The 22,717-nt window shown below is 46.8% G+C and overlaps 1 protein-coding gene and 1 long non-coding RNA gene across 2 annotated transcripts in view; one reads left to right on the top strand and one right to left on the bottom strand.

Annotated features, from left to right (window-relative positions):
- The window catches only part of VAT1L (vesicle amine transport 1 like), a 123,177-nt gene that overhangs the window by 34,753 nt on the left and 65,707 nt on the right, over positions 1-22,717 (top strand). The window lies entirely within an intron of this gene.
- Positions 1,527-18,698, bottom strand: LOC108392213 (uncharacterized). The gene is made up of 5 exons (XR_001851961.3): positions 18,176-18,698; positions 16,575-16,675; positions 15,861-16,032; positions 7,916-8,114; positions 1,527-1,982 (listed from the first exon to the last, which is right to left on the bottom strand). It is a non-coding gene; the product is annotated as an uncharacterized lncRNA (long non-coding RNA).

Genomic DNA, 22,717 nt, shown 5'->3' on the forward strand with positions numbered 1-22,717 from the left:
CGGACGGAGCCGGGATGGATCCCACTGCAGAGTGAACTGGGATGGATCCCACTGCAGACTGAGCTGGGATGGATCCCACCCAATGGGTTTTGTTGGTGAGCTTTCTTTCCCAGGAACTGATGACAACCTGGGGTTGCCCAGGAGCTAAGGAGTCCTTGGGAGGATGGGAGGGTCTTCCTCTGACACAGCCAACTCCTCAAGGTGTCGGGCAGTTCAGCGTAGAAGCTGCCCTTGGTGTTGGCTGGCTGGCTGAAATTCAGCCCAGGCTACCACGAAGGCAGGATGGGGTGATCTCCTCGTCCCTGGGTCCTGCGCATGAGCCCAGTTCCCGGCACATTGCCATTACTTGAAATATATTTGTAGAGGGAATAAAGGAAGAAAGGGAAAGGAGAAGGAAATGGGCCAGAAAGGCAGCATTTGAGTTACGGAGACAGTGTGGAACCTAAGGGCCCAGATTAGAGTTGGAGCTGGCTTTCATCCCAGTGTCTCTGGTTTCCCAGGGAGACCTCAAACAGGTACTGTGACTTCCTTGGACCTTGTTTCTTCATCTGTAAAGTGGGTATAATGCTTCCCTCAGCTGCCACTATTACTATTATTGTTACCATCACATTATTATCGTTACCTGATTGAGAAATACTACTCATTTATAGCCAGAAGCAAGAGAGCAGCAAATAGGACAGTGAACCGACAGCTGGTGGTTGAAGCTGGAGCAAGGGGCAGATGAAGCCAGACTCAGCTCCCTGTATCTCCCCGACAGTGGCTGCTCAGTGTTCTTGGGTCCTAGTTGTCATACACACCCCTTCCCAAACATCATTTTCCTTAAATACATAAGACATAATTAGGCTTTAAGGAAAATCTAGCTCCATAGTTGCAGCCCTTGGACACATGCCAAGAACTCCACATACAGGGACCAGTCCTTACTGAGTTTATATGACCCTGGGGACCCATCCACTTCCCCAGGGACACACCTGAAAGGCCAAGGTTGCTTTTCAGAATATTATCACCCTTATTAAGATGAAAAATCCATTCAACTGGCAAAGAGTTGAGATGCATAGAAGGAGGCAGCCGCATCTGTTGTCACGTACACCAAGCTGTCAGCCACGGCCCTGGGACCACAGCTCCCAGGCTGGCCACTGGCACTCTTATTATGTCCAGCCTGCAGCTAGCTCCAGGATAAGTGATGGCCATCATTCACCCCAGTTCCCAATGTGCCTGGGCTCCAGAGCTGTGTGATAGCACATGGAGACGAGCCATGAACCCCACCTTTCCCTCAAACAGCCGGGTCTTCTCCCACCCTGTCCCTGTCCTTCCCTGCCCCACCCCAACAGTAGAAACACCCCTGCCCGTCTCTGTCCCTCATCTCTCTTTGCCTAGCTCTCCTCTGTCTCTCTGTTTCTCTCTTCTCTTCTTCTTTCTCCCTCCTTCTCTTTCTTTTCTCTTTTTTCCTTTCTTTCTTACATTTCTTTTTCTCATTTTCTCCTTCCTTCTCTCTCTCTTTCCCCTCCCTCCCGCATCTGTCTGTTTTTCTTCCTTTCAGCATCTGCAGTAGTCCCCCCATGCATGGGGGATGCATTCCAAGACCTGCAGTGGATGCCTGAAACCACACTATATACTGTGTACTGAACCCCATATACACTATGTTTTTTCCTATATATACACATATCTATGACAATGTTTAATTTATAAATTAAGCACAGTAAGAGAATGAACAACAATAAGTAGAAATAAAACAGAGTGATTATAAAAACATACTGTAGTAAAAGTTATGTGAATGTGGTTTCTGTCTCTCTTTCTCAAGATAACTTATGGTACTGTACTTACCCTTCTTGTGATGACGTGAGATGATAAAATGCCTACATGATGAGATGAAGTGAGGGAATGACGTAGGCATTGTGTCACAGAGTTTTAGGCTACTCTTGACCTTCTGATGACGTATCAGAAAGAGGATCATCTGCTCTCGGACCGTGGTTGTCCACAGGAAACTGCAGAAGAGAAACCACAGCTCAGGGGGACTATGGTATCCAGTACGAGCCCTGGGCGTCTCTGTGTGAGCCTGGGTTTTCCGCAGTGGCACATGCAGGCCTGATCCCACCCTGCTGAACGAAGCCTGCAGCCTTGTAGGAATGAGCCCCGTTTCCAGAGGTGCAGGAATCACCAGCGGCACCATGGCAGGTGCTCCACGGAGGAAGGGAGGGTGCTGGGCCTGTAGAACATGGGACCTGAGTACCTGTCTAGTGGGTCGGAGAGGACTGTGCTTAGGAACGAGACTTAGAACTGGTATCTCAGGATGAGAATTTGATGGGGAGTTGAAAAGAGAAAGTTCCAAGAACGGGCAACAATATGGAATCCGGACACATTGAAGGAACTGCCCAAAGTACGGCGAGAGAGAAGAACAGAGAAACAAGTGACAGTGAGTGACCGGCAGGTCAGTGACACAGAGCAGCCACAGGGACAGTTTTATCCTTATCTGTATCCCAAGAGCCATGTGGAGTCATCAGAAGGTTTTGAGTGGAGATTTAACTCATGGCTGACCTATTTATAAGATCCCGCATTGCTGGAGGAGGAAGAGACTGGAGTGGCCCGTGAAGAAGTGGGGAGACTTAGAGGTGGCTGTGTTCCAGAGCATCTCCTCCCATCAGAGCAGGTTAGAGGCAGAGCTGTATGCAGAGCCTCAGGCCCCTGGACTCCGTCCTTCGTTCTGACAGCGTCATGGAATAACCGTAGACAAGCCCCTCATGCCTCAGGTTTCTCTATATAAGGAGGCAGATCCAGTATTTCTTCTATAAGACAAGGTAGACCAGATGTTTCTTCTGTAAAATGGAATAGACCCACTACTTCCTCAGGAGAATGAGGTAGCCCCCATGTTGATGGTCCTGGGCTTCCTTTGATGCCCCCAGTCTTTCCCTCCTACATGAAGACTTCCTTACTTACCACTCCCCTCACCAGCACTCCTCTCAAACCTCTGCCTCCACCACGATCCCCCTGTTTAAATTTGTAGAGTCACATAAAGAGTTAACAACAGCTGGTCAGGATTCAGTGTTTGGAGTAGACTTCCCAAAATCGAATCCTGGTTTCTGTGACTGAGGACTTAGCCATGCTTTCGTTTCTGCATGTATAATACAGTTACTATGTTCACCTCACAGTAACGGGAGGCTTGGATGAGTCAATGTGGGTAAAACATTTAAATAATGCCTGAACAAAAACTGTTCCCGGGTGAAACTGTGATGGATGCTATGGCGTGCTATCCAGAAGACCCTTCAGGACGGACATGTTCAGGACTGTGTATTGGCTTCTGAAGACTCAGGATTGGAGCCCTTTCCAGTGAGGCCAAGGTTTCTGCCCCTTGCTGGGCAGCCCACGTCTAATCCCCATTGGATGCAGAGCTACAGAAGCCCAGTGCCCATGCGTCAGCGGGGACGGCTCTGGAGGGCTAGCCCAGGTTTGCAGCTCCTTGTGGTGCTGGCTAAAGCATCTGCTGCAACTGCACCACAGCTCAACTTTTCTCTCTGCGCAATCCTGCTCCCTTCGCTCCTTTGCAGCCTCTGTTCCCGAGTGTATTCTCCACTGCACGTCCGGCACACAGATCTCCGGAGTCCTTTCCCAGGCTGTGTTCGAGTCATGCCCTACCTCGGAGATAATAGGGAATGGGGAAGTGATCTTGTTCACATCTTAGTGTTTGCTAATAAAAGCTGGTGTGTAACCCAGCTTATTGGGTGGGGAGGAGGGTGAGCAGGGAAGTCCTTGTAAAATGGCACCCAACTGTGTCCCACTAGAATGAATGGCTATTTCAAAATCTCTCAATGCCAAACCTGTGAATTCTTCCACTTCTGAGCTTTTCCAAAGCCTAGCCTCTCTGGCTGCTTGCCCAGCAGGCTGAAGGGCTGACTGCTTGCTGGAGCATGAACTTATGAGTTAGAGAATGCCAGTAACACATTTTTGTGTAAAATGACAAGAAAAACAACCCACAAGGAGTAGCTGGACACTAAGGACGTTATTTATCCTCCTCGGTTTCATTTTTTATTTCGGGTGCATAAAATCTGCCTGGCATTCATGTCTGTGTTCCTCAGCCGGGGCAGGCTTTCCGCTTGGCAGGCTAGGAGAACATACACACCCAGGTTACTTCCTCCCGTGTAGTAGAGGGCAGTGGTTAGGGCTCTGGCCGGGCAGACAAAGGCTCAAATTCTGGCCCTGCTATTTTCTGATCGTATAACCTGAAGCACATTTCTTAACCTTCTCGAGTCTCTTTTGTAAAATGAGGAAACTATTTTAACGCGTATCAAGTAGTCCGTACAGGGTGTGTAGCATGCAAATCCTACTTAGCTGTTTTTAATTGTACTATTGGAAATGACATTTTAGACTATCCCGCATGGATTTAAGGGAGCAGACACTCAGATTAAATATTTACGTTTGCAGTTGCACTGTTTTGATTTCCCCTCCATTTTCAGTTTCAGCTGGGTTTACAGTAACTCCGTTCTCAACCCTGAAGCAAACTACACAGATGAAAAAGTTAGCCATTAAACCAAATGCCCTTCATACAACCGTACGTTTTTTGTGAGCATTTCTAAGTGATCATATGTAACTGGTGTGAGGCAGGAGCACCCATTTGTACTCCCTCCTCACTGACCCGTTACAGGTGACAGATCGTCACAGCCACAGACGGTGTGGTCTTGGAGCAGTGGAGGGATAAGCTACCGCTTCCTGTTCGCTCCCATAGATGTCCAGGCCTGTGCCAGGGGTTCAGACTGTGCCAGGGGCAGAGGAATGCTGGTGCATCAGAGAGCTGGCAGCAAGTTGCATCAAGCTGCTGGTCTGTCTCCTGGATGTCCTTTTCACCAAGGGACTTGATTGTTCTGGCAGGAGAGGAAGGCAGAGGACTTCCTGGGGGATTGGAAGAGGCCAGAGGCTGCTTCCTCTGGAAATCATAGTCCTGAGCTCAGTGTGGGGTTGGGATATGGTGTCAGAGAGGAGTTTCAACTAATGTAAGGACAAGTCCAGACTCCATTTTTCCTGGAGGGCATGGTGACATCCAAGATGGTATGAAGTCGGGGAAGCTACCAACAGCCTCTAGAGCAGGCTTGTTGCTCTTTCCCAAGGGGAAACTTTGAAGCTTCCTGGGATCAAATGCACCTGCGGTCCAGTTGAAATAGAGCCATATGTGGGTGCCCACTCGGCTTGGCCCTGTGGAAACAAAGATGGCTAAGGACACAGTCCATGCAATGGGAGGACACCTAGTTCTCTGTAGGAGTCAGATAAGTAAATGACTTATAACTAAGAATATGTGAAGCAGAATGTGAAGTCTACACTATTAGAAGCAATGGAAATAATTTGGGGGAAAGAATGATGAATTCTTTATGGGGAGCGATAGTCTGTCTGCAGAATTCTTAAGGATAAGCAAGAGTTTTCTAGGTTGCCAAGAAACACGTGCAGCAGCCCAAGGAGAGCATGGGGCCGCTGGGATGGGTTAGGTGACGGCAGGGCGAGAGGCGGGCACAGATAAGGCACGCGGACCCAGGCCCACCTGGGAGGCCGGCTTAACCACACTCTCCCCTCCCTCCTCCAGCTCCAGTGACTGAATTTTATTTATAACTCTTTGAAAGGATAAGCTGATGGATGAATGAGACCCAAGGTAATGCCTAGTAGCAATTAAGTTGTTTTCATTGTGAAATGACAATTTTTCAAATTTTGTATTTTATATATATTATATATATGTTATATTATGTAAAATTAAGCATGGGAATTGTTTTTTGCTGAATTTTTTACAAGCATGATGCCAAGTGCCTTGCACTCATTCTTTATGTATGCTCACAACAACCCTGTGAGGTATATACTGTTATCATCAACCCATGGTGAGATTTAGGAACCTGAGACTCGTTGAAGGGAAGTCCGTTATCCACAGCCACATGGTTGGCACAGATGGAGGGCTTTCACCCCCAGAGGGGTCTTTCTCAAAGCCTGTGTTAAACCGCTAAGGCAGGTCAGGAAGCATGGAGGGAGACAGCAGGGAGGGGCCTTCCCATCTGCTCATCACTTCTGCCTGCTCTCCTGTTTTTGGAGCATCAGAGTGACCTTGCTACAAGCCGCCTTTTTTGATGGCCTATAGTGTCATCCTGGCTTCTGAGAAGCCAGCTGAGCAGCGGGAGGGCAGGCAGAAAGCCGTAGGGCAGGGCAAGGTGGTGCGTATGCACCAAGCTGGCTTAGAGGGGTGGGCATGTTGCCCCTCTACTTCCTGCCTCTAACAGAAGGTCAGGCCCAGAACGACTGCCAGATAAGCAGACATGGATTTTATCTGGCAATTTTTACTTCCCAGGGACTCCCAGGTTCTCCTACAAAAAGGTGTAACCCTTCTGGGGATTTCATTACATTAGTGGGACTGAAATCCAGGATTTGAGGTGATTAGGAGATGCATCCCGTCAGGAATGCACTAAGGAGGGCAAGTATTTTAAGCCTCAAGGAAAGTGAGGCCCTGTTCGCTAGAATCCCTATGATGAGAAACAGGCTCCAAGTTCAACACCAAGACCAGGACTTCCATTTCTAGGGCCAGGTGCCTGCTACTCAGGGTTATTCCTCAGCCACAGCATGGAGAGATGACAGGAACTTGAAGTCTGGTGCTATGGAAGGGGACAGTGGAAGACGGCCTTCCTCTGCCATGAAGTACATGAGGCTGGTGCTGGGCCCTATTCATTCACCCAGCAGGCACTTACTATGTGCCAGGCAGCTTGCTGGGTGTCTATAATGCAGTGGGAAATAAAGTAGATAGGCATATAGCCAAATAATCAATATACGTTCATATGTACATATATTTGTATATGTATAAATAATATATGTACAAACATGCATATGTATATGTGTATATATTATATATGCATATGCAAAGAATCAGCATGCTATCATAGAGAACAAACAGGGAGAAAGACGCACTGCAGATCAAATCGTCAAAGATGACCTCACTGAGTGGGTGACATTTAAGCGGAGACAAGGAGGCACTTATGTGGAAAGCAAGAAGCCCATTGCAGGCTGTGAAAGAGCAAACACCCTGAGCAGGGACTGCTGATGGCATGGAGGCACTGGCAGAGGACTGTTCTCCTTGTCTCATCCCAGAGCAGGCTTGCTGAGATCTAGCCTGTTCCTAAGATACCCAGGCTTTGGGGCTGACACCCTGGATGCCCACCCCGACCCTCACCCTGAGGCCAGTGCACAGGCCCAGTCCCTGCCCCCAGATTCCTTCAGCTCTCTGCCCAAGGTCGTTTCTAGTTTGCAGCTTGGCCCTTGCTTGGGGCAGGCTGGAAACGTGCAGGAGTTAGAACGCCCAGGAGCACCCGTCAACAGGTGAGTGATGGGAGTCAGGGGCAGCCACCGGCTGCGGGGGACAAACTGGGAAGTGTGGTCTGTATGATCTCTCAGGAGGTCCCCACCAGAGCTGAGCTCCCGCTGGGCACAGGGTAAGACATTTTATAGGCTCTCCTCCCTTGCCTGTCTCACTACTACTGCTTCATCTTACTTGCAGGATCAATTCCCATATAAACCACCTGCACACAAATCTTCATCTTAGGGTCTGCTTTTGGGGAAACTGAAACCCTTTGAACAAGTCATTCGTGATCAGCCAAAACTCAGTCACCTTTCCCCACCATCTCCTTTCCGCCAACCCTTTTAGCTCCAGCCATTCCTGTCTGTCATCTCCCTTTGCAGCCACATACTTTTCAACCTGACAGCCTTTGCTAGATTCCCTTATTTTTCTGCCTGGCAACTCCTATTCATCATTTAAATGCTACTTTCCCTTGGAAGCCTCCCTGCTTTCTCATCTCTACATGTTTGACATTGTTTTACTGACAAACAATGACTTCACCAGACTTCATCCACCAACCCACCCATCCATCCATCCATCCACCCATCCATCTAATAGATACTTGTTAACTACCTTCTCCATATGCCAGGCACTAGCAAGCTGCAGTCGCCCACAGGTCTTCTCATCTAGACGAATCTTCTCAAGGTCACAGTGGGTCTTATATGTGTCTGTGCTTCCAGCACACAGAGCAGAGTCCAGGAAGGAGTGGGTGTTTGCCAGTGGTTTGGTCAAATTAAATTGATGAACTTCACCTGTTCCAGGCAGACAGCATCTGTGTAATGATAATGAGGTTCTTAATTACATAGAGAGTACATGTATTAAGTATGTAGAATTAATAAATGAGTATGTTATCATCAAAATGTGAACTACAGGTAGACAGGATTTCATTACTTAAAGTAGCTTGTAAGACATTAAGTTAGTGACCGTGTTTGATTTCCCAATGCCAAAACATATTCTTCAAAGCAGAAACAAACGGTCCTCAGCAGGCTCTACTTTATCACTCTTGGATGAGTCCGGAATTCCTGCTTTGCTCCCCACATCTTCTCTTTACAACTGTACTAAGCCATCTGACCTCACACTGGTAGGGGGGCCCTATCAAATATATGAAAGAACCCTATCTTCTGGCAAGACTGTCTAAAGAAATAATCAGAGAGTTAGTCAAGCAGGGAGCCAATCTGTATTCAAACACTGAGCATCTACAGTTTGTCCAACAATGTGCTAGACACAAAGTACCCAGTAGGAGATAAAACAGATTTAGGCACTGCCTTCTGAAGCTTACAAAGATATAAAAGTACAAAGATGTTCACTGAAATATGGCTTATGATAGTACAGCATTATGATTTTCTATAAGGCAGTAATTGGTTAAAAGGAATTATAGTATATCCACACAATAGAATATTTCCCAGCCATTTTAAATAATGTTTAAGAATTTTTCATGATCCACACAAATGCTCACGATATAAGCTTAGAAAGAAAAAAAAAAATCAAGGATATACTCCATGTGATTCCAATTATCTGAACAACCAAATATTGATATATTCGTGTTGGAAAACTACTGGAAGAAAATAAGCCAAGTTACGTAGGGTCCTTATCTATGAGGTGTGGCATTATGTTTGACACAGTTTTCTGTATTTTCCAAACTTCATTCTTTACAGTGGGCATGAACATGTGTTGCTTTCATAATAATACTTTTTAAAAGAGCTCAACAGAGATCAGAATAGATCCTTCCTCTGCAAAATGTGGCATTTCACTCTCTCATATATCAGGAGAGTTTACTAATATGTTCAGAGTTTGTGCTGTGCTTGGGGCGGAAATAATAGCTTCCGCCTGGACAAGAGCCTTTTGGGAATGAGGAAGCGGACAGGACACTCTGGAACTGTGAGCGGCTTACCTTTAGCTCTTCCCCTAATTATGACCTATAAATACGTAGTGGCCGAAAGCAGTGGGCGTGGGGGAGGAGGAAGGCAGACAAAAGCCCAACCACCCACCCCTCCCTCTGCCCCCCACGCTCCTGACACATAAACCTATGGTCCTCCAGCTGAGTGGCCTTAATACTGTTCCAGCTTGTACCTCAAAACCTTGGCAATAACTGACCCATGGGTACACTTGACTTTTGCTATAACTGAGGAGACATATCCTGCCTGCCCGTGTGGACATGAGAGAGCTCTAAAATGCACTGTAGCATGCAATACAACTTGCTGTAAAGGAAGAAACTTGTTGTCTAAGGAAGATCACCTATTTACTGGGCCATGCAAGAGATTCATCTTATGCGTATGTGAGAAAAGAGCCCAGTCAGGCCACTAAGGAGTTCTAAAATCGATTGGCAAAGCCACGGGATGACTGTGGTTGTGCGTAGCAATGTAATCCTCCCCGCTTCTTTAGTGTTATTCAAGTCCTTTTGATCTATTCAGCTGCTACTCCAAAATTCTGTCATATGAAAGCAGACTGCAAACACAGAAACAACTAGTACCACTAATGCTTGAGTAGCGGGAGGTGGTCTCACCCTAACATTTAAGAGGATTTCCCCTCTACCTGCCATTGCCCACTGGGCATGGGTCCATTTGCCAGAAAGAGGAGTTGAAGGGGTTCAACATGGTCAGGCTGGGAAAAAGATTTGGGATACAGAGCAATGTTGGAAATAACCAACAGAGTAATTATAAGGGTTATGGGACCCGTGAGCCTATTGTTTTGTGTGCTATGCTTCCTAGGAGCAAACTCTACAGGGAGGCCATACATAGCACAATATAAATAAGACCTTCGAAACAATTAGAGTTGCCCCACAAAACAGAATGAGCCGACTTGGGAGGCAATTAGTTACCCATCTCCATCTCATCAGCTTTCATCCTGGAACTATGCTGGGGGGGAGCCGAGTCAGGCCTCCTCCAGGCAGGAAGTTGGAGGGTATGACCCATAGAATGTGTTTAGGTGTTGCGTCTCCAAATCGATGCTTCCCAAGCTCCTCCTGTGTCTCCCTTCTCGTCCCACCAGGTGTGGCTGCCTGGTTGGAGGTCTTGTTGTAGGCACAGAAGAGGAGTTGAAGTCCTTCATCATTAGTATTTGCTGGTACCAGGCAGGGTGCTCAGCCCTTTTAGTGTCACGTGCTTTCCTCTCACCTTGAGGAGGGCACCGTGACCATGTGCGTGTGACAACCGACATTCTGAATGCTCACGTGACTTGCCCAATCCAGATGCTAGTAAGTGCGGTCGGGGGTACACCTCAGGTAACCCATGTTCAGAACCTGCCCGCTTAGTATTCCTAGAGCCTAGCACCACGTGTGGCTCCAAGTGAATGTGCACAGAGCACACTGATTGATGTGTGTGGCACATAAGGTTTCTCTGAATGGAACAATAAACACGCAATTTATGGGACAGTGAAAAGGATACCATGAAAGGAACAGGGTGTTGACTTCCTGAGATGCGTCAATGAAGAAAGAAATGCAAAGAGATTTTCATCCATTCATTCCCACATTTCATGGACAACTTCTCTATGCCTGGTAGTACACAGCGGCAGGGGGACGGGGGGACTCAGATGAAGAGGTGACTAAAGATAGCATTAGCTCTGGTGCTGTCACTGTTTAAGTAGAGGAGATGACAAACGGTATTAACAGTGACATAACTGTACACTTGTTACATTTACAAAGCAAGTCAGTTAACTTTAAAGTCAGTTGTTCCTATGAAACGTCAGGACAAAGCTTTGGGCAGTGAGCCGCTCTTTAAAGGCAGCAGGTCCGAGGAGGAGGCGGTAGACAAGGTCAGGCGGACAAGACTAAGGATCGCATGGGAAGCCCCAGCTGGAGGCCCGGCCACTGCACTTCCCTCCCCTCCAGGACGGAAGAGCAGCGTGCTCCCATCTGGGAGCACTGGATGTCACCTTCCGACTGTGAGTTTGGAACCTCCACTGGAGGATTTGAAGTCACAGAGTCCAGGTGTATGGTCTGTGAGGGCTGGCAGGGGACAGCGGTGCTTTGAGAGGAGTTCCACCGTTTCATGCCCAGGGCGGGTGCTTGCCGGTGAAGGTGTTGATCATATCGGGGGACGCCAACACCAAGGTCAGGCTCGTGGTCCTGTCGAGAGGCCTGACTGATAAAGTGCCTTCAACTAACAGGGACACTCAGAAAAAGGCAAAAAGGCAGACCTCTGAGTTGTGAAACCTGCAGCCAGGGCCCGTCCTTCCTGCCGGAAACTGTCACATGTTGGTTTCACAGACCCCTGTGCTTAGGGAGCAGGCAGTGTCCAGACCCGCAGAGGCAGGAGCAGGGAAGGCAGCACATACTCCCTACGTCCCCACTGTGTGCTCGTCCTGTGCAGAGCTTTGTCCATATAGGTGAACTTCACACTCATGACAATCCTATCGGGCAGGTAGTATTATCCCAAAGTTAGAGGTGGGGCTGTCAGTTCAGAATAAATGGACCACAGCCCCTCAAGTGATGCATGAACCAAGATCTAGGGACCCAAATCCTAGCCTAATGGGCGCCTATGCCTTTGCTCTCATCTCTGGCCACCCTATGGATTCCTTTCCTTGCTTATTATTAGGATGCCCACACCCTCATAGGTAGGGTGCCCCGGTTTGCTGAGGTCACTTCCAGGTTCTGCCTGTTGAGTGGGCCAAGTTACTAAAGGCATCCCCCTTTACTCACACAGTTTCCCAACGTAGACAATAGATTGTATGATATACCTAACAAGTATTTGGTGGAAATGATGCTCTAAACTGTGGGCACAAATTGTAATTTGGCTGGAAATGTGGATCCGGCATCCCACTATGCAAATGTAATCATCCAGGAAATGTATCCAGATGCACCGCATGGAAGGCAGCCAGCCTGGAAGTGGCTCTGCTCCGCCAGGATCGAGAGCCCTGTGAAGGAGTCTTTGCCATCTGGTGGGCTGGACTGGCTCCCTCGCTGGGATTCCAGCCACATGGTTAATGTGTGGAAGTCTGTGGGCTACAAGTTGTCCTGTGGCCACCCACGGTCTCCGTCAGCTGGGAAGTGGTACTGATGAGAGACCCTTGACTTGTTATGACCCCAAGAGGGTTGGTTAGTGGAGCTGCCCTGTGCACTGGGGCAAGCTGTACATTGCACAAAAATGCCCAAGCCCTGTGGTAAGAGAGGGATGCTCTTCTATATTCTTTTAGGAGCAGGTCAGTCAGATGCAGCCACAAGGGGAGAGCAGGAAAAGCTCAGGAAAACCAAGTGTGTGATGCTCACAGCTCCTGGAGACAGGAGGCCCAACATGCGCAGGGCCCTGTGGGAAAGTCAGTAGGGTGGTCAGGCGGCTGAAGACAGATGCTGTAGAGGCACTTAGGCCATGGCCTTTCCTGGGGTTTCTGCAGAAGGCAGCAGGGCCGGGCAGGGTGGAGAGTTTAGGACTGGCCAGCATGAATATTTCAGAGGGGTTTGGGCTATAGGGATGGTCTCTGCTTGCCTGGTGTCTGTCCCTGGGTTAATGAAGGCGGAGGAATACTGCTTCCTGCACAGTATGGGCTAGACGGAGGAGGTCTGGCTCTGGATTAGGTTTGTTAGCATATCAAAGGCATGATCCCAGTGGAGCCCTTTGTTATTTCTAGGAATTGGCTTACCCAGGGAGAGACAGCCTCTCCCCCAGCCAGAAAGGATTTTTAAGATGGCAAAACATCATATAATATAAAGAAAATTTAAAAAATGTATAATACAGACGCCTACACTCCAGTTGCCAGGGCTCACAGCTGTGCCAGCCAGGAGGTAGGGGGCTGGGGAGAGTGGCCATAAATCAAACCCTTCCACCCAGCTCCCTGCCCTGCAGTTGACAATCCTAAATCCCAGAGGGTCTGAGAAAATAAGCTGCTTAGCCTGGAACCCCAGTAGGCTGAAGATCTTAACATAGCATGTGCACTGTCTAGGTTAAGAGCAGAAGGGCCCTGACCATTACTGAGCATCTTCTCTGTGCCTGGCATGTACTCTAGTCCATACTAACCAGCACTTGGCACAGTCAGCCCATTTGCCATTGTACAGATGAGACCACTGAGGCTCAGAGAGAGATGACCTATCTTCCCAAAGTCACACAGCCTGTCAGTGGTATAGCAAGGTGTCAAATTCAGGTTTGTCTGATTCAGAAGGTGCTCAACGTCACTAATCATCAGGGAAATGCAAATCAAAACCACCCTACGCCTATTAGGATGGCCATGATTTTTAAAAAAAGGTGTTGGTGAGGATGTAGAGAAAAGAGAACCCTTATGTACTATTGTTGAGAATGTAAGTTGGTACAACCATTATGGAAAACAGTAGGGAGGTGCCTCAAAGAACTAAATGCCATATGACCGAGCATCCTACTTCTGGGTATCCATCCAAAAGAGTTCAAATAAGAACACGGAGGAGATGCGGGTGCTCCTAAGTTCACTGCAGCACTGTTTACAATAGCAAAGACATAGGAACAACTTAAATGTCCATCAGCAGATGAATGGATGAACAACAAAACTGGTACAGAAATACAGTGGGCTATCATTCAGCCTGAAAAAAGAAGGAAGTTCTGCCTGCCCTTTGCTACCACCTGGGTGAACCTGGAGGGCATTATATGAACTGAAATAAGCCAGACACAGAAAACACATCTTACATGATCCTACTTACATCAGGAATCTAAAATATTCAAACTCATAGAGGGAAAGTAGAATGATGGTCACCAGGGGCTGCGAGGAGATGGAATCGGGCACATGCTGGTCAAAGGCACATGGTTTCCATTGTAGGAGATGAGTAAATCCTACAGATCTCTGCGCAGCAGGCTTAGTTAACACAACTGTACTGAATGCTGAAACATTTGTGAAGTGGGTAGATCGTATGTTAAATGTTATCACAACAAAAGGGGGAAGGAGGAAATTTAGAGGTGATGATGGTTCAGTTGATAGTACTGTTTGCAGTGATGGGAGTATACTCATCTTTAGATTCATGAAGATGTACGTATTACATATATACAGCTTTTTTCTATATTAATCACACTCAGTTTCCTTGGAGCCCCTCTTCTCTTCCCACGTGCTGAGCTGCCTCGTGTCTGGCTCTCAGAGATGCGGTGCTCCAGCTCTTCCCATTCGGATGAGCAACTCAAGGTGCCAGGGCTGAAATGGTAGCAGTTCGACCTCCCTTCTGAGCCATCCCTTCTCTACTGGGCACACATCCCTGGTCCGAGCCCTCAATCACCCTCTGACCTCAGGGGTCCTCTTTGACCACTTTGCTCTTTGCTCCCCTAACTTTTGTCTTTTCTGCTGTTTCCTCCACTCAACACAGTAATTGAGGTCTTCGCAGTGGGCCCAATACTTTGGATATAGAAGGGGAATAAGATGTGGTTCCCACCTTAAGGAACTGAATGCCTAGTGGGAGATACAAAAGGAAGAGGTTTTTTAAAAGAGAGGAGTGGGAGAGGAAGAGAAAGGAGAGGGGAAGAGAAAAGGGGGGAGAGGAAGAGAATCACAGCACAGAGATGAAGATGCCTGAGAAATGCTGCGTGTGAGTTTGGGGGCAAAGCAGGAGATAGTAACTCTTCTGAAGATCTCCAGGAAGGCTTCCTGGAAGAGGTGGCATTGGGGAGCAACAGGGAAGAAAGCCCTGGTGAATCACACTACATGTTGCCTCCTTTGTCCCACACCTGACCTTGTGAAGTAGACCTCATCCCCGATTAAAGAAGAGGAATCTGAAGCTCAGCCAGGTTGGGTGGCAGCTCCAGGACTCGGTCAAGGATGGGAACCAGGAGCGTCAGCTGGCTCTGCAACCTCTGATGTGCCGCATCCCCATTGGCCGGTTTTGGTGGTCAAGAACAAAGAACTTTGCTTAGTGACAAGGAGGCTTGGCTTTAAATCCCATCACTTTGGGTTGCTAAGTACTTAACCTTTCTGAGTCTGTTCCCAGTTACTGGGAATTAGCAGGATGACCTTGAGTAAGTTCACCTCGTCTTTCTGGGTCTACACTTCTGATGGGAATACTTCCTGGGTCTACGTCTTCTTGATGGAAATACAATGGCAGGAGGGTAAAATGAGACGGCGCAGTGCTTGACAAATAGTAACTAGCCAGTAAGAGATGGCTCCCCTTCCTTATCTCCTCTCAGCCTCCAGACCCCTTCTGGTCCCACGTTACGGGGCAGTGGCTAAGATGCTGAACTTGAAGCATCTAGAGCTTCAGACCTGACAATGGGGAGAGTGGGGGGGTGGGTGTTTTCTCTCCCTGCGTCTCTGACTCACAGAAGACTGTGTTAGTCATGCCCTGATGTGCAGGATCCCACATACTAAACCCACGGGCTGTGATGTCAACCTCAACCAGGACAAGAGGATTGCCACAATGCTATTATCAACCAAATTAGAAGAAGGAAAACTGTACAGAGTGCTGGATCTCAGCATGAGCCACACATTAAATTTACAAAATACATACTAATAATCAGGCCCTCCCCTGGTTTTAAATAAAATACCCGATGTTAAGGTATTCTGAGTGTCATGGGGCTTTAGCGCCTAAATCACGTGGAGTGGAGTGGTGCCATTAAGAGTGATGTGCATCAGTGGTTCTCACCCTGAGCTGCATCAGAATCTTCTGGAAGGCTTGTTAAAATTTGGCTTACTAAGCCCCACGTGCAGAGTTGTTGACTCTGTAGGTCTGGGGTGGGGCCTGAGAATCTGCTTTTCTAACACGTCTCCAGATTGGATGCTGCTGGTTCTGGCCCCGCATACTGAGAAGCACTGATCTACATAATAAATAAAAGAGAAAAAAAATAGAGCATATTATCTACTAAGACTTACCCAAAAATGTGTCTACACCCCTGAAGCTTCTTGCTGTTGAAATTCTTAGCACATGTATGTTATAGGGAGTGTCCTGTGTAGTGACAATCAAGATAAAGAAAAGCTGACTGATTCTTAGGGTGTACTAGGTGAGAACATAGAATATTCTCTGCTGCCTTTGATGGGGCGTGGGGGTCACATAGATCAGCCCACACAGTGGGATTTGAATTCTCTCTCCTTATAACAATTGAGTCAACTGAATTGTTGAGCAGGTAGATGACAGCATCGATCTAAAAATATATAACTTGTCACAAAGTATTTCTAAACCTGCGTCTAAATCTCAATGTGGAAATGTGGATTGTTATGCGAAAAGCAAAGGGCTCAAGTACCCAATGCACTAGATTTTGTAATAACATTCAGGAATCTTTCCTAGTCCAAATGCCTCTATGTGGGGAAGAAGATGAAAAAGTAAACAGACAATTCTTTGGGAGAAAATAAAAAGTCTTACCTCATCATTCCCGTCAGTTCTTACGTTCATACATTCACAAGTTCATTTTGCTAATTCTTTTCCCTTCTTTCACTCCATGAATGGTCTGTGGTTTCCATAAGCTGTTTAAAAGTAAAGACAACTTTTGGAAGACAGGAACATAATTCTATTTTAAAAGTCATCTCGGAAACGGTCAAGTTAGCAATAGAAAGTTCCACTTTTCACTAAACTTAGGGTGATGAGTCAACTTTCATTCTCTGGGAGGCTTCTTCAAGCAGCTTTGGCTTCACCTGGCTGAAGAACCAGTCAGTGTGATCGAGAAATCAGAGAGCTGGAGAGAGCACAGAGATCAAGTCCAAGTTCCCATCATCCAGCCTCTCCCCCACATATCCACACACACTTTAGGGCATGCCTCTCATTTTCTGCACATTTCAAAAAATGTACTGCACCAGTGTGGTCTTATCCTGGTCATTCAGTGTCGGGGTTGGTGTTCTCACCGCTCTGGTTTGGATATATCACTGTGCCCTGAATTGTATACTTACTGTATTAGTATCTGTCGCCTCTGTTAGAATGCAAGCTCCAACATGACAGGGACAATATATAACTTGTCGACCTTTATCTTTCCTGCACCTCTCATAATGTCTAATCTACTAGAGGCACTCATTAAATAGCCCTATATTGATGGAATGAATGACTCAATGAAGTAACAGAGATTCAAAGGATGACTGGGAATTAGCCAGGAGGCATGACAGGGAAAAGGATTCCAGGCAGGGGAAACTGCATGTGGAAGGGTCCTGTGGTAGGAGAGGAAAGTGTTTTTCCCTATGGTCAAAGCTAGAGTTGCTGTAGGTAAAGAGAAACGAGGCTGAGTCTTTTAAGCCATCCATTCTTTGTCTCTCAGTTGAGCTTCTGATGCTGAATCCTGAATCTCGGTGCATTGGCAGGGTCAGCTATTCTGAATTCTTATTTAGGAGGTAACTAGAATTCCAATCAGGCTTGGCCTTAATTCCAGGGCAGTTACAGCTTAAAAGCTACCATTTATTGAATACATAGTATGTACCAGGCAGTGCACTAGGCCTTTTATATAGCTGCATTTTTTTCCTCTAATTATTTGTCTACTGTGCTTAGCTTTTCTAGAATAGGATCTTGCTTTGAGCTGCCAGTCTGTCGATAAGAGTCAGATTTCAGGGACCCAAAACAGCTCTCCTGTAACTACTGTCCCTGTTTCTCACTGTCTGTGCTCTGCTTGAGAGGCCCCGACAGCCCTGGAACTTGGACTGAGCTGGTTGAAATCTGTTCACTTGGATGAACCTGAGACAAAGCTGTCTTGTCTCAGATCAGTGCCTTCCAGACTGATACCAAGGACCCATGGTTTTTCTCTGAGACTTCAGTTCATTGTCAGCAACTTGAATGCTTAGCTGGATGGGTAAGACAACTAACAGCGGAGTGGCCTTGGGATCAGGGAAACCTGAGTTTGATGCCCAGTTTTATTACTTCCAAGCCATAGAACCTTGGACAAGTTTCTTCCCTCCTCTGAGTTTGCATTTTCAGGTGTAAAAGGAACCAATCGTGTTTACTCTAAGAGTGTTCTAAGGATTTAATGAAGCAATTCAGCACTGTACCTGGCCCATGGTGAGACAAAGGACCACAGCCTCTCCTCTTGCTGTGCTGGTAGCCATAGGGAAGAGAGGCCCAGACTGGCTGCAGAATTCTCTCACATTCTACAGAGGGAAAGGAAAATCAATTACAACAGGTACATGCAAATCTCCATTTGCTGGGCTTGCTGGAGAATGGATCGCCTTGTTCATTTCATGTTTTAGGTCTGCAGGTAAATTCCAAATCCTTTTTATGGAAAATTCATTCTGTCTTCCACAAATGTTTACTGAGTCTGTGCAATCTGTGCAATGTGGGAGAAACAAGGACATATTAGATGGTGATGCTGTACTCACCTTGGGAGTTGGAATAGCGAGAGTACAGATTTTCTACAAATGGCGAGGGAAAGCACTTTTTTGCTTAAATACAGAACGCTAAGCGTTATTTACTTTCAAAAATCATTGAGGATCTTGCAAGGGCCTCTCATTGCCTGAGTGAATTAATAGAGAACTAAAAGGGGAGCAGCTGCTGCAAATAGATATGTACCGAATTTGTGTTTTCCTCTTGTTTTTGTATAACAATATAAATTATATAATGCATCAACACTTGTCTATGCTAATTATAAGAATTATACATTATATATGCATATATAATAATGTTATTGGCATACCAATATGTAAGTGAAATATAATATGCTAAATATTCCTAATTGTATATGCATTTGTTTATATATACTAATTATACATTTACATATAATTATACATTGTTCTAATGAGATATGATTTATATGATATATAGTATGTGCATATGTTTTATAATAATATAGATATATAAATAACCCAATTATATCATGTTATTTCACTGCTACATGTATCTTTCTCTTTAAAATGGAAATGGTTAAGTTCTGCTTAGGTCAGATACTACGTATGTTAAATAAATCTATGCTTTATTCCCACTCCGTAATACTAATGAACATAGAAATCTGCAAAATGATAAGGGGGATCCCCCATTATATCCCACTCTCCGAGTTTCTCAAGCATCCATTCAGCAGGTTTCACCAAACTCCTGTTATGTGCCAGGCTCTGCCCTGGGCACTGGGGTGTGGAACCAGATGAGGCCTTGGCCGTGACCTCATGGGGCTCACAGATGGGGCAATTGGCCACCTCAGAAGGCTGTGGGGGCTGCTGTCCTGGAGGAAGGATCCACAGACCCACAGATCCACAAAAGCAGGCAAGTGACTTTGCCTGGGACGCTGGGAAGGATTTCTAAAAAGGAGATGTCTACAGGGCAGCGGACGTGAAGAAGAGAGTGGAATACGGGCCTGCTGTGGAGGGGAAAGGCATGGAGAAAACCAGTGCTGATGCTCAGGCAGTGGGATACATTCAGGAGGGGGGACTGCAGATGTGCTCCTGCTGATAGGATAAAATACTGAGAAAAGTAGCAGCTGTATTCATAGGGGTCCTGATGGCAAATACAGAGCATCTACTGCTGTCAGCCCTTGGATGCATTAGATCCACGATCCTGCCACGATCTCAGAATACATATGGAATTACACGCCGCATAGTGAGACAAGTGCCCAGAGGAACTGCTGTGTCACTCGAGGCCACTTGGCTGTGAGCACAGAGCTCAGCTGACCAAGGTCTGCTCTATCTTACCGTGGTGGCCTTGGGCCAGGTTCCTGACCTCTGCAAACCTCAGCTCCTTCCTCAGGAACTAACGGCCTGTTCTGCGGGCGCCACGGAATGAGGGCCGCACAGGGCCGGGGTCATGGCGTATCAGTCAGCGGTGGCTCAAGGTCTGTGGTATCGGCAAAGTGAAAGGAACTCAGAGTAAAGAGGCCTCCAGGGCCAGATCCTGGAGGGCTAGCCAGGGAACAACTGAAGGGTGTGCACTTCATTCTGAGAGCTGTGACAGGCACAGGGATCCTTTGAAACAAACAGTGAAACATTCAGTGTTGTATTAAGGAGCCTCACTGTGCCCGCGGTGTGAAGCGCACAGGGACATAGCCAGGCCCGTTTGGAGGGCACTGTCCTAAGCCAGGGGAGGAAGTTTGACCGTCAGACTGAGAGGTGACAGATGCCGAGAGGGAACGACACACTAGCTAGCTGGATGTGGGAGGACAAAGACTGAGGTGTCAGGGTGACTGCCAGGTTCCCGGCTTTAGGGTGACCAGTGTGGTTCCACCCACGGAAGCAGGAAGTACAGTAAGAGTCCCCTCAGTTCACTGTTGAAGTCCTAACCCCCAGTACCTCGGAATGAGACCTTATTTGGAGGTAGGGCCTTTACAGAGGTAATCAAGTTAAAATGAGGTCATTGGGGGGGGGGGCCCTAATTCAGTAGCCTGGTGTCCTTATAAGAAGGGAAATTTGGACACAGGCTGGCGTAGAGGGGAGACCACAGGAAGAGCCCCAGGGAGAAGATGGTCTATAAAGCCAAGGGAAGAAGCCCTACCTTCACAGCCACTGGAAGGAAACAGCACTGCTGACATCTTGGTTTTACACTTTCAGCCTCCAGAACCATGGACAGTACCTTTCTGTTGTTTAAACCACCCAGTCTGTGAAGTAATGTGCCGATAGCCGTGAGTTTCATTTTGGATGAGTGTTGTTTTTGGATAGGCTCACCGACAGACACCCAAATGGTGGTTCAATACGTAAGTCTGGCCTCTGTGTGGGGGGCTTGGCACTGGAGAGAGATTAAGGTGTGTCAATCATTTCTGACACTCCAGCATCTACAGCAGTGTGACTGTACACAATAGGAGTTTGAAAACTAGTCCAGTGGATAAAGGTTATATTTCCTTAAGACAGAGGGCAGGACGGACTACACAGATATTGGCACTGGTTCTAATCTCCCATCCCAGTACTAACAAGGTTAGCTCAAGCTCTGTTGAATTTCAGAGGATTGCTGTGTTGATGCTGGTATTTATACCCACTAGGAAAGATAGTCCCTTCTTTATTCTCTATAATCAGGGGATAGAAATATTAAGCAAATATCAACGCTATTCTTAGAACAGAGAACTATAGCCTCTCTGGAGTCTTAGGTTCATGTCATGTTCTGAAATGTTGACCTCCAAGTGAGCCTGTCAGTAACATGTCTATTTTAGGCAGCAACTTAAAAGTCTGCTTATCTTAAAATGTCAAAATAAGCAGACAGTACGGCCTAACAGAAAATGGCAACAACCGGAAGTCAGGGGACCTTGTTTGAATCTCAGATGTGCCTCTGAAGAACTGGGTCACCTTATCCTTTTTGAGTCCCCTTTTCCTCATCTATAAAACAGTGATGGGAAGGGGGCAACTGGATACTGTTCCACCTCTGAGATCCAATGACTCTTTCAGCATTGCCTTTAATTGCTGATTTAATTGCGACTGTTGGGAAGAAACATTTCCAGAAATTGACCTGCCAACCTGATTTAGTCCACCAACGTGAAGACATGTAAATAAAGTGATAGGCAGAAATTAATGTCACAGCTGACTTTGGCAGAATAATTTCCCTCCTTAATAATTTCTGCCTCCTTAAGGTGGTAGATGGAACACTGGAAAGAGATAGTACATGGTTTGGGAATGCATCTTAATTATCAGCAGACTGGGTTTAACAAGGTTTCTGAATGCACATGATCACAGGATTTTGTCCAATGACTTAAATTTGTGACCATGTTGAAAAGGGATATGGAAAAACCACCCATTCCTAACTGCATCTGTGATGTCTCTTAGACCATTTAATATTTAAACCTCATGCGTTGGCCTTTCCTTTGTATCTGGACATGTAACTGGGCATCTCAGCCCTGGCTGTGATAACCCACCAGAGGGTACAGATGATTAAGATTTATAGAGTACCTATGAAATGCCATGTTTTGTGTCAAATGCTTGACCTGTGTTACATATGCCTCATTTAACCCCCTGTAGCAGAGGCTGTCAGCCATACGGTATCTTCTCTGCACTTAGCCCAGCCTGCTGAAGGTTGCTTACTTAGGGCTTCTGTCCAGCTGTGGGAGCTTTCTTGCCCATGAGGATGAGCCAGATGTGCACAAGAATGACTGCCACAGAAGCAAAGCTCAACCTCTATCAGATGGACATCTGCTGGATAAATACTCCAGCTTCCTTACCACTTGGTTGGGATAACAGGTGTATTCTACCCTTGCTCATGGAGTTCCCCAGAGGGATTGAGTTGTAGGAACCCCTGGTGGATATGGACTTGATAAAAAGCCTATAATGGCTGCCTTCTATTCCTATCTTGATATCCTGGTATTTCCTGCAATCATATTCCAAATAAAGCACTCTCAGATCCTTGCCTCAGGGTCTGTTTCTGGGGGACCCAAACTAAGATACTCCCTTAGGCCCCTAAGCAGTAGGTACCATTATTGCCAATTTATAGATGAGGAACCTGAGGCTCAGTGTGGTTACATGAGTTGTTATCTTGGTGCTGGTTTCGCCGGCTCACACTCACTTTCCTCTCCACTAGTGGTTTGCAACCAAGGGAGATTTTTTTGTCTCCCAGGGGATGTTTTGAAATATCTGGAGACATTTTTGGATGTCATAATGGGGGGATGCTACTGGCACCCGGTAGGCAGAGGCCAG

The sequence above is a fragment of the Manis javanica genome, chromosome 17, assembly GCF_040802235.1.
Source record: "Manis javanica isolate MJ-LG chromosome 17, MJ_LKY, whole genome shotgun sequence".
Lineage (NCBI taxonomy): Eukaryota > Metazoa > Chordata > Mammalia > Pholidota > Manidae > Manis > Manis javanica.